The sequence below is a fragment of the Pelodiscus sinensis genome, chromosome 1 (genome assembly GCF_049634645.1).
Source record: "Pelodiscus sinensis isolate JC-2024 chromosome 1, ASM4963464v1, whole genome shotgun sequence".
NCBI classification, from domain to species: Eukaryota; Metazoa; Chordata; order Testudines; family Trionychidae; genus Pelodiscus; species Pelodiscus sinensis.
In genome coordinates, this window is record NC_134711.1 from 114,346,345 (window position 1) to 114,355,355 (window position 9,011).

A 9,011-nucleotide genomic window follows, 5' to 3' on the forward strand; every position below is an offset into this window, starting at 1 on the left:
AGCGCAGAGGTTGGGGAATAAATTGGCACCGCCCTAGCATTGCACCTGGGTGTAACTGCCCCTCCCAACCTCATTACATCACTGCCTCAGCTGGTGTAAATCTAAATAGTCCCATTGATTTAAATGGAGCTATGTTGTTCTACATTAGCTGAGTATCTGAACAACTGCTACATTTTCTTATACGTATCATTCCAAAGGATCCCTGCTTGTTTTTCAAACTATACACATGACTGGCTTCACAGCCAATTCTGGGGTGAATAGCAGCAGGCAGATGTTCAGCTAATGTCAGGGGCTGCAGGGTGTAGAAATCTGCTAAGCATAAATCCTTATGCTAACATATTATCATGGGCTCCTAATGTCCAGTTGCAAAGAAGAGCTTAATTTTCAACGTCTCATGTGAAGGACCCACATATATTATACTGCATGGACTCTATTTCTGTAGCTCAAAAACAAATAGCTGCGTGAATCTTGTTAGATCCAGAGTGTTTGGATATTTTAAAATTGATGTTTAGATTAGGAAACTATTCCCTTTGGGAATTGAGTTAATCTTTTGATTTTAATCCAGTTCAGAAATGTCTTATGAGCATGAGTCTGACAAATTATGGGAATGCTGACAAATGTTTTAAAAAAAGTTATCCTGAGTAGCTGTCAGAAGTGGACTAGGCAGTCAGCACCTATTCAGCATAGAGTTACTGTTTTAAACATTACAGGGGTAGAGCTTCTCTAGATCTGCTCCTATAGGAAATAGCAGAGAAATGGTCCTGGTATTTCTACAATTCTTGATGAGGGAATGGGAGACTAATAGTAAAATAACTGTGAGGTGACTGTAACGTGATACTTGGGGAACAAGCAGCTGAAAACAAGAAATGGAAAACAGAAGGTGCTGGCAGGAACAGAGAGGTATGCAATAACAGTATAGATAGGATTTGACTGCTTGTTTCAAAATTAGTATCTATTGACAGATGGAAGACTACCCCAGAGAAACTGCCCTGGATGAAATCAATCTGTAGCTTATTGGATGGGGGGATAGTGGTTGGTCCTCTGAAGTGCTGTTGTGATGATCAAACTGTTGCAATGAGACTGCTCAAAAATCCATCGCTGATTGTTTTCCCTTTCATCTTGAAAGTGTTTTCTTCCTCTCTCAGCACACCGGATTTTTGACTCAGGAAGTGCAGTATCTTGATTCTACCCCTCCCTCAAGCAAACAATCTCAAGATTATTCTGATGAATGAAACCTAGTACTTATCATCATTGCATTTTAGGGACTCCTAAGAGCTAATGGGACTTAACCTCTCTATCAGAGGCAAAACAGGATCCAAGTAGTCCCACTAATGCAGCCAATCACAGAGTGTTTATACCAGTGGTTCCCAGCCACCGGTTTGTGGACCGGTGCCTGATTGCTGGCTGCGGCGCACTGCCAGGCCACGCCTATGCCTTGATGATTGGCTTAGCTGAACTCTGGAGCAAGGCCCAGTCTGCCCAGAAACCCCCCTTCTCCTCTTCCCGGGAGTGTCTCTTCTCCTGGAGCCCAGCACTGCGTTGGTTTCTCTGCATGATTGTGCCCAAGCCCAGGGGCAAGAAGGCCCCCAGGGGCAGGGGCTGCAGCATGGCCGGTTGATCACTAAGACCCAGCAGCAGTGGGCAGGAGCTCTGGGAGCCAGGGCTGGGCTCGGCCCCTGCAGCAGGAAGCGACCTGCAGCTGCTGCTCACAGTGACTCACTCTGGGGCCAGCCTCTGGGCTGGATCCCCGAGTCCCTGCGCGAGCTGTTGCTGGGCCCCCAGGAGCCTCTCCCAGGCAGCATCCCCAGCCCTTGCCCAGCTTAGCCCCTGCCTCAGGGTGGGGGGCAGGTAAGAGAGATCCCATTTCCCTCCCTAGGAGCGGTACTCCGGGGCTGCAGGGGGAGGGTTTGGCCCCGGGCTGCTCCCAGTGGAGCTGGCTGCGATCCCTGCCCAGGGAAGCTGCCCCTGTAGCGAGCAAAACACTAACTTCTCTGTATCCCGAATGTCATGTTTGTTTGACAGAAACTGTGACCGTCACAAAAACGGAGCGGTTTCACTTTTTGCCTATACACCACCCCATCCCAACATGTGCAGGATGGGGGGAGCCAGCCCTGGGGGTTAAGGAGGAGGCTGAATAGGAGCAGAGGCAGATAAGGTGGGCTGAGGAGGAACAGGGTTATTGAGGCAGGAGAGGGATGCAGGTTGAAGGGAAGCTGGGGGGATTCAAGGGAGACTTATGGGGCAGATGGGAGCAGGGGTGGGATGGGGATGCGGGGAGTGAAAGCTGAGGGGAGACTGTGGGAGCAAGAGCAGCGCAGTTGGGGAAGGGAGAGACACAGGACAGGGGTTGTACAGAAGAAGATGGGGGAGATACAAGGGCAGCTCCCTTACCCCGGGAGGCAGAGGTGACTGGTGGTAGCACTTGGGGGCACCTGTTCCTGTGCCCCTGAGAAATTTCAGTTGGTAAATAGGGGGCCCCACATGTCCTCTGCCCCTGTGGGTGCTCCTCCCTGTGCCTCTCCCTCGGCAGGCACCAGTTGCCCTTGGGGGAGGGACTGCCCCAGTCAGAAGCCAGAGGGGAATTCTTTCTGTGAATTTTTTTTAGTGTTGTAGAGATCTGCCAACTCTGATCCATTACGACGACATGTGTTGTGTGCATACAGATGCGATGTAAAATAGCACGTGACCTCTTAATTAATTACCATAATAAATAAGCAAATATGCAGATAAAATGTTACTGGTCCGCCAAAAGTTTGTGAATGGATTTGCTGGTCCACGGTATAAGAAAGGTTGGAAACCACTGGTTTATACCACATACTGGCCCAGCAACCAAGGGGTTAATGCAGATACAGCCAGCCCATTCTGATTGGCAGCCTCACAACATCTGGGAGGATAACAAGAGCTGGAAAGCAGAGGTATGGGGTAGCTGCCAAGGGAGCAAGCAAGCCCTTGCCAGTAAGCTTCTGAGAGGCTGTCGGAACCCTTCTTAGGGTGCTAACAGACTAAAAAGCCCACAGAAACCAGAGGAGGTAAGAAGGCACTCAGGGCACAGCTGGAGTTGATTTCTGATTCTGCCTGTCTAATTTCTACACTGGAATCTGATGGAGTAGATGTTCCTGAGCTTCCCTACCAGGCTTCTGAAAGTCTGAAGAACTGGGGGAGGTTCCAGATCTCCTGGCCATCAGGACCAGCTGACCCCACCCACTAGGAATAAGGAAAAAGAGAAAACCCACACACCTGTAAGCCACAGGTGTGAGGGACCAGAGGACTGCCCTGCCAGACCAAGTGCATGTTGGTGCAGTGCTGGGCCTGGACAAAGGGGGTTGACTCACCACCTCATGCAGCTCTTTGAAAAGTGCTCCTGTAGAAAACTGCAGATGATGAGCCTAGTTTGAAATTACTAGCTGTATCAGGCTAGTTAAGACTAGGGATATGCAAATTGGTCCTTTAAAAATGAGTGAACTATTTCAAGCAAACTGAACTCAAAACTTCTGTGTCCAGAAGTTTCAGAGCACTCCTGGTAAATGGTCTCATTCACCTAAACCAGCCAACGTTCCTCCTCTCTCAACATACCCACAGCCTTTCACCAGGCCCCTCTTTCACTGTGAAAATGATGAGGGTGAGTATCTCATGTAATCTCTAAGGGGGTTAACGTGGGCCTAACAGCCCAATCAACATATGCCTGGCAGCAGCTTGTGTGAAAGTTAAACTTAAACAACAAATAGTCTGGTAGCACTTTATAGACTAACAAAACATGTACAGTGAACCCTCGCTACTTCGCGGTTCGACCATCGCGGATTCACGACTTCGCGGACTTTTTTCATTACATTATGTATATACGTGAATCCGCGATGGTCGAACCGCGAAGTAGCGAGGGTTCACTGTACTGTGAACATAAAATTGATCCTTACCAAAACTTTAAAAAGCCTCGGGGGAAGCCGGCGGGGGGGCATCCCAGGCGCGCCTGGGCTGCTCCCCCGCCGGAGCCCCTCCGCGGCTTTCAAAGCCTCGGGGGAAGCCGGCGGGGGGGCATCCCAGGCGCGCCTGGGCTGTTCCCCCGCCGGAGCCCCTCCGCGGCTTTCAAAGCCTCGGGGGAAGCCGGCGGGGGAGCAGCCCAGGCGCGCCTTGGATGCCCCCCGGCCGGCTTCCCCCGAGGCTTTGAAAGCCGCGGAGGGGCTCCGGCGGGGGAACAGCCCAGGCGCGCCTGGGATGCCCCCCGGCCGGCTTCCCCCGAGGCTTTGAAAGCCGCGGAGGGGCTCCGGCGGGGGAGCAGCCCAGGCGCGCCTGGGATGCCCCCCGGCCGGCTTCCCCCGAGGCTTTGAAAGCCGCGGAGGGGCTCCGGCGGGGGAGCAGCCCAGGCGCGCCTGGGATGCCCCCCGGCCGGCTTCCCCCGAGGCTTTGAAAGCCGCGGAGGGGCTCCGGCGGGGGAGCAGCCCAGGCGCGCCTGGGATGCCCCCCGGCCGGCTTCCCCCGAGGCTTTGAAAGCCGCGGAGGGGCTCCGGCGGGGGAGCAGCCCAGGCGCGCCTGGGATGCCCCCCCGCCGGCTTCCCCCGAGGCTTTGAAAGCCGCGGAGGGGCTCCGGCGGGGGAGCAGCCCAGGCGCGCCTGGGATGCCCCCCGGCCGGCTTCCCCCGAGGCTTTGAAAGCCGCGGAGGGGCTCCGGCGGGGGAGCAGCCCAGGCGCGCCTGGGATGCCCCCCGGCCGGCTTCCCCCGAGGCTTTGAAAGCCGCGGAGGGGCTCCGGCGGGGGAGCAGCCCAGGCGCGCCTGGGATGCCCCCCCCGCCGGCTTCCCCCGAGGCTTTGAAAGCCGCGGAGGGGCTCCGGCGGGGGAGCAGCCCAGGCGCGCCTGGGATGCCCCCCGGCCGGCTTCCCCCGAGGCTTTGAGGATCCTACTTCGCGGATTTTCATCTATCGCGGTCGGGTTTGGAACCTATCTACCGCGATAAACGAGGGTTCACTGTAGATGGTATCTTGAGCTTTCATGGGCACAGCCCACTTCTTCAGATGACCAGAGTTTGGATGGCTTAATTGCTGATGAAGCCCTGCAGAGTGGTAGTCCTAGAGCAAGGAAGTTTGTAGCTGTAGGGAGAGAGTCTACAGTTGCTCTTTTTGGGGATAGAGGCAGGAAATAGTCGGAGGAGGTGCAAAGAGTCTGAAGGAGTAGATATTGGCTGCCAGCTATAAGATTTCTGGGAAGGCACCCAGAGTACATGGAGGGGGCCTTTGATTCTCTACTAGTCACCAAGAAAAGCGAGGTGAAATTCCCGAGGTTATTAGCATGAGCACCATGAAGCAGGATGGAAAACTTACCTTAAGATCACTGAATTATAGCTTGGTTGGAATTTGTCCCCATGGAAGGGGTGGGTCTAGCAGGAGGGTCAGGTTATGGAAAGAGAGAGAATACCGCAGTAGCCATCATAATAAAGAGACTGACCTTGTGCCATGCCGGGTCACAAGGAGATGTCCCTGTATTGACTAAACTTCGTTTACAGCTAACCACAATTCTTAGCCCACAACTTTCTGTATATGGTGATATATAGAAAGTTGTGGGCGGGAAAGTGTGTGTGGTTGGTGAGCTGGTTCCCTATGATTACTTCTGAAGGGTTTACTGTGCTGCTGCAGAGATTTTTTGGGGGTAGGAGGAGGCATCTGGGATTTCCTGTAATTCTTTTGTGGGGAGCTGGCTTCAGAAAATATCTGAAATTTTGGTTCTTAGCCAATCCTCCTTTTGAAGTTTGCTTATCACTAATGACAACCACATGTTAAACTTCTACCAATAATATGGAGCGAGAACATAAGAATGGCCATATGGGGCCACACCATCTCACCCAATATCCTGTCTTCCCACAGTGATAAGTGCCAGATGCTTCAGATGGCACGAACAAAACAGCACTTACTGAGTGATCCTTCCCCTGTCATCCAGTCCCAGCTTCTAGCATCCAGGGGGTTAGGTATATGAGGAGCATGGGTTGCATCTTGTTCACTCCCTCAAAGCATTATAATAGACTGGTAAGGCATGATGTCCTTTTACAGAAAGCCATGTGGATTCTCTTCCAACTCCCCGTGTTCATCTGTGGATCTAATAATTCTGTTAGTTACTGTAGTTTCTACCAGTTTTCCTGGTACTGAAGCTATGTTTGCCTGGCTGTAATTGCCAGGACTGCCTTACAATGCCAGTGTTTTTAAAAGGCTCCTAGTAGCTATCCTAAAGTCATCTGAAACAGAGGCTTATGTAAATTATAGCTAATATACTACACTTCATAGTTCTGCAGTTTCATATTGGAGTTCCTTCAGAACACTTGGGAGAATGCCATCTGGTTCTAGTGACTTATTACAATTTAATTAATCTGTTTGTTCTCTTCTCCTGAGACCTGAATCTGGAACAGTTGCTCAGATTTGTCACCTAGAAAGGATGGCTCAGGTGTCTGAATCTCCCTCACCACCTCTGTAGTGAAGATCAATGCAAAGAATTCACTTCGCTTCTCTATAATAGCTGTTTCTTCCTTGCATGCTCCTTTAGCTCCTTGATTGGCCAATGGCCCCTCTGGCTGTCAGACAGGCTTCCTTCTGATGTACTAAAAAAAAATACTGTTCACTCTTGTGTTTTTTGGTATTTCAAAAATTTTTGGTCTGAAGAATATACTTGATTTGCCAAATCTTACGGTCCTTTCTATGCTACTCAGGAGGACTTGACTTATAAAGGACATGGAGGGGGGAGATCTCTCTTTTCCTCTATTCAGCCAAAGTGGTATGTTTTTGGATCTTACTAGCTTATTTTGTTTTGTTTGGGGCATATGTTTAAGTTGGAGTTCTATTATGGTGTTTTTAAAAACTTCCATGGTGCCAGCAGACATTTTATTCTTGTGACTCTGGCTTTTAATTTCCATTTAATTAGCTTTGTCATTTTTGTATAATCCCCATTCTTGAAGTTAAATGCTACTGCGGTGGGTTTCTTTGGTATTTTACCCCTTGCAAAGACGTTACATTTAAATCTATTATTACCAAGCCATTCAATCATGTCTACTTCTTGAACCAGGTCCTGTGCTCCATTTAGGACTAAATCAAGAATTGTCTTTCCCTTTGCTTCTTGGAATAGCTAGTCCTGGAACTCCATCATTAATAATGTCTAGAAACATTATCTCAGTGGTATGTACCTAGTGAATATAGGATAGTTGAAATCTCCCATTATTAATGTGTGTTTTGGTTTCTGTCATCTCTCTAATCTCCCTGAGCATTTCACAAGCACCATGACCACCCTGGTCAGGTGATATAGTATATTCTTATTGCTAGGCTCTTACTATTCAAGCATGGGATTTCTATCCATAGAGCCTCTACAGTACAGTTTAATTCATTTTTACTATAGTTAAGTAAAGTAAGATTAAGATTTTTACTGTAGCTGATTTTATGCTTTCTTTCATGTATGATACCACTTCCCCACCAGCACAACCTACTCTGTCATTCCTATCTATATTTGTATCTTGGTATAACTGTCTCCTTGGTTATCTTCATTCCATATTTAAGATTGTAACTGCTTCCTATTGTATACTTGCTTACAAATGATAAAATCACTGTATCATGTTGTTAATGCTGAAGATACCCCACAAAACCTTCAAACAAGTGTTAAGCTTTTAAGGGGTGAGTGGTCAGGGAAAGTTAAGGTCCCTAGCATTCTTCTGGTCACAAGAGGATCACTCCCATCACATAAATGTCAGTGAACTCAAAGCAACATGCTTCACCTGCCAGATATTCTTTCCCTCTGTCGGTCAAAGTGGTGCAGATCTTGATGGACAATATGGCTGTGATGTTCTGCATCAACAAGCAATGTTGAGTATCAGAAGAGTAGCTGTGTTAGTCTGGATCCGCAAAAGCGACAAGGAGTCCTGTAGCACCTTATAGGCCAATACATCTGTTAGTGTATACGGTGCCACAGGACTCCTTGAAGCAATGCAGAGCTGTTCCTCCACCGTTTCTAGAGGTTCTTCCATTCTGGGACTTCTGTAAGGAACACACCATTTATCTCGAGGTGTTACACCTCCTGGGGGTCCAGAATATGCTGGTGGATTTCCTTAGCAGGTCCTCCTCCACTTGCCATGAGTGGCCCCTCCTCAAGGAGATCATCAGTGTCATCTTCCAGAGATGGGAGACTCCCTGGATGGATCTATTTGCCTCCGGTCAGACTGGGAAATTGCAGGAGTTTTGCTCATTGCACAGGTTAAGGAAAGTCTTCCGGGCCAAAGCCTGCCTGCTCTTGTGAGTAGGTAGACTGCTGTACGCTTTCCCACCAACATTCTTGGTCTCTTGATCATTAAGAGGACCATAAAGACAAGGCAAGGGTTACATGGATAATCCTGGTGAGGCCACACTAGCATTAGTTTGGCATGTTTCTTTCCAAGCCTTTTTATGGCAGGGACCATGAAACTTTTTGGGAAGCTCATGGGAAAGAAACACTTGGTTGTCACACCTTACTATCATCAGATGAAAGACCTGGTGGAAAAATTTAGTAGAACTTTGGGAGCCATGATATGCAAATTTGTGAATGACCCAGCAGTGCAGGGAACTAACATTTTGGATTGTGTAGGCAAATTGCAGAAAACTCTTTAGCCCTTTCTCAAGAATCTGCAGTGTGCTCAGCAAGAACAGAGGACCTGGTATGATAAACATGCCAGAGAGCGTTCTTTCAAGGTAGGTGGCCAAGTCCTGAAGGCACTCCAGGCCAATAAGATGGAAGTATCATGGGATGTTCACAGTCCAAGACCACATATGGACTGTTAATTACCTCACGGGATTCCCAGACTCAAACCTAAATCTAAGGTACATCATTTTTAAGCTCTTTTATTCTTGAGAAATTAAGGTTCTTCAGTTCGCAGCAAAGGAGAGAGATACCACTGAGTGCCACTGAGGGGTACTGCCAGGTACAACTGGATGTGTCAGCCAAGGAAAGGTCAGCCTTTGTCGCACAATGTAGGGTGCTCTGAATTTAATGTGCTCTCTTTCAGGTTGCTCAACACCCCT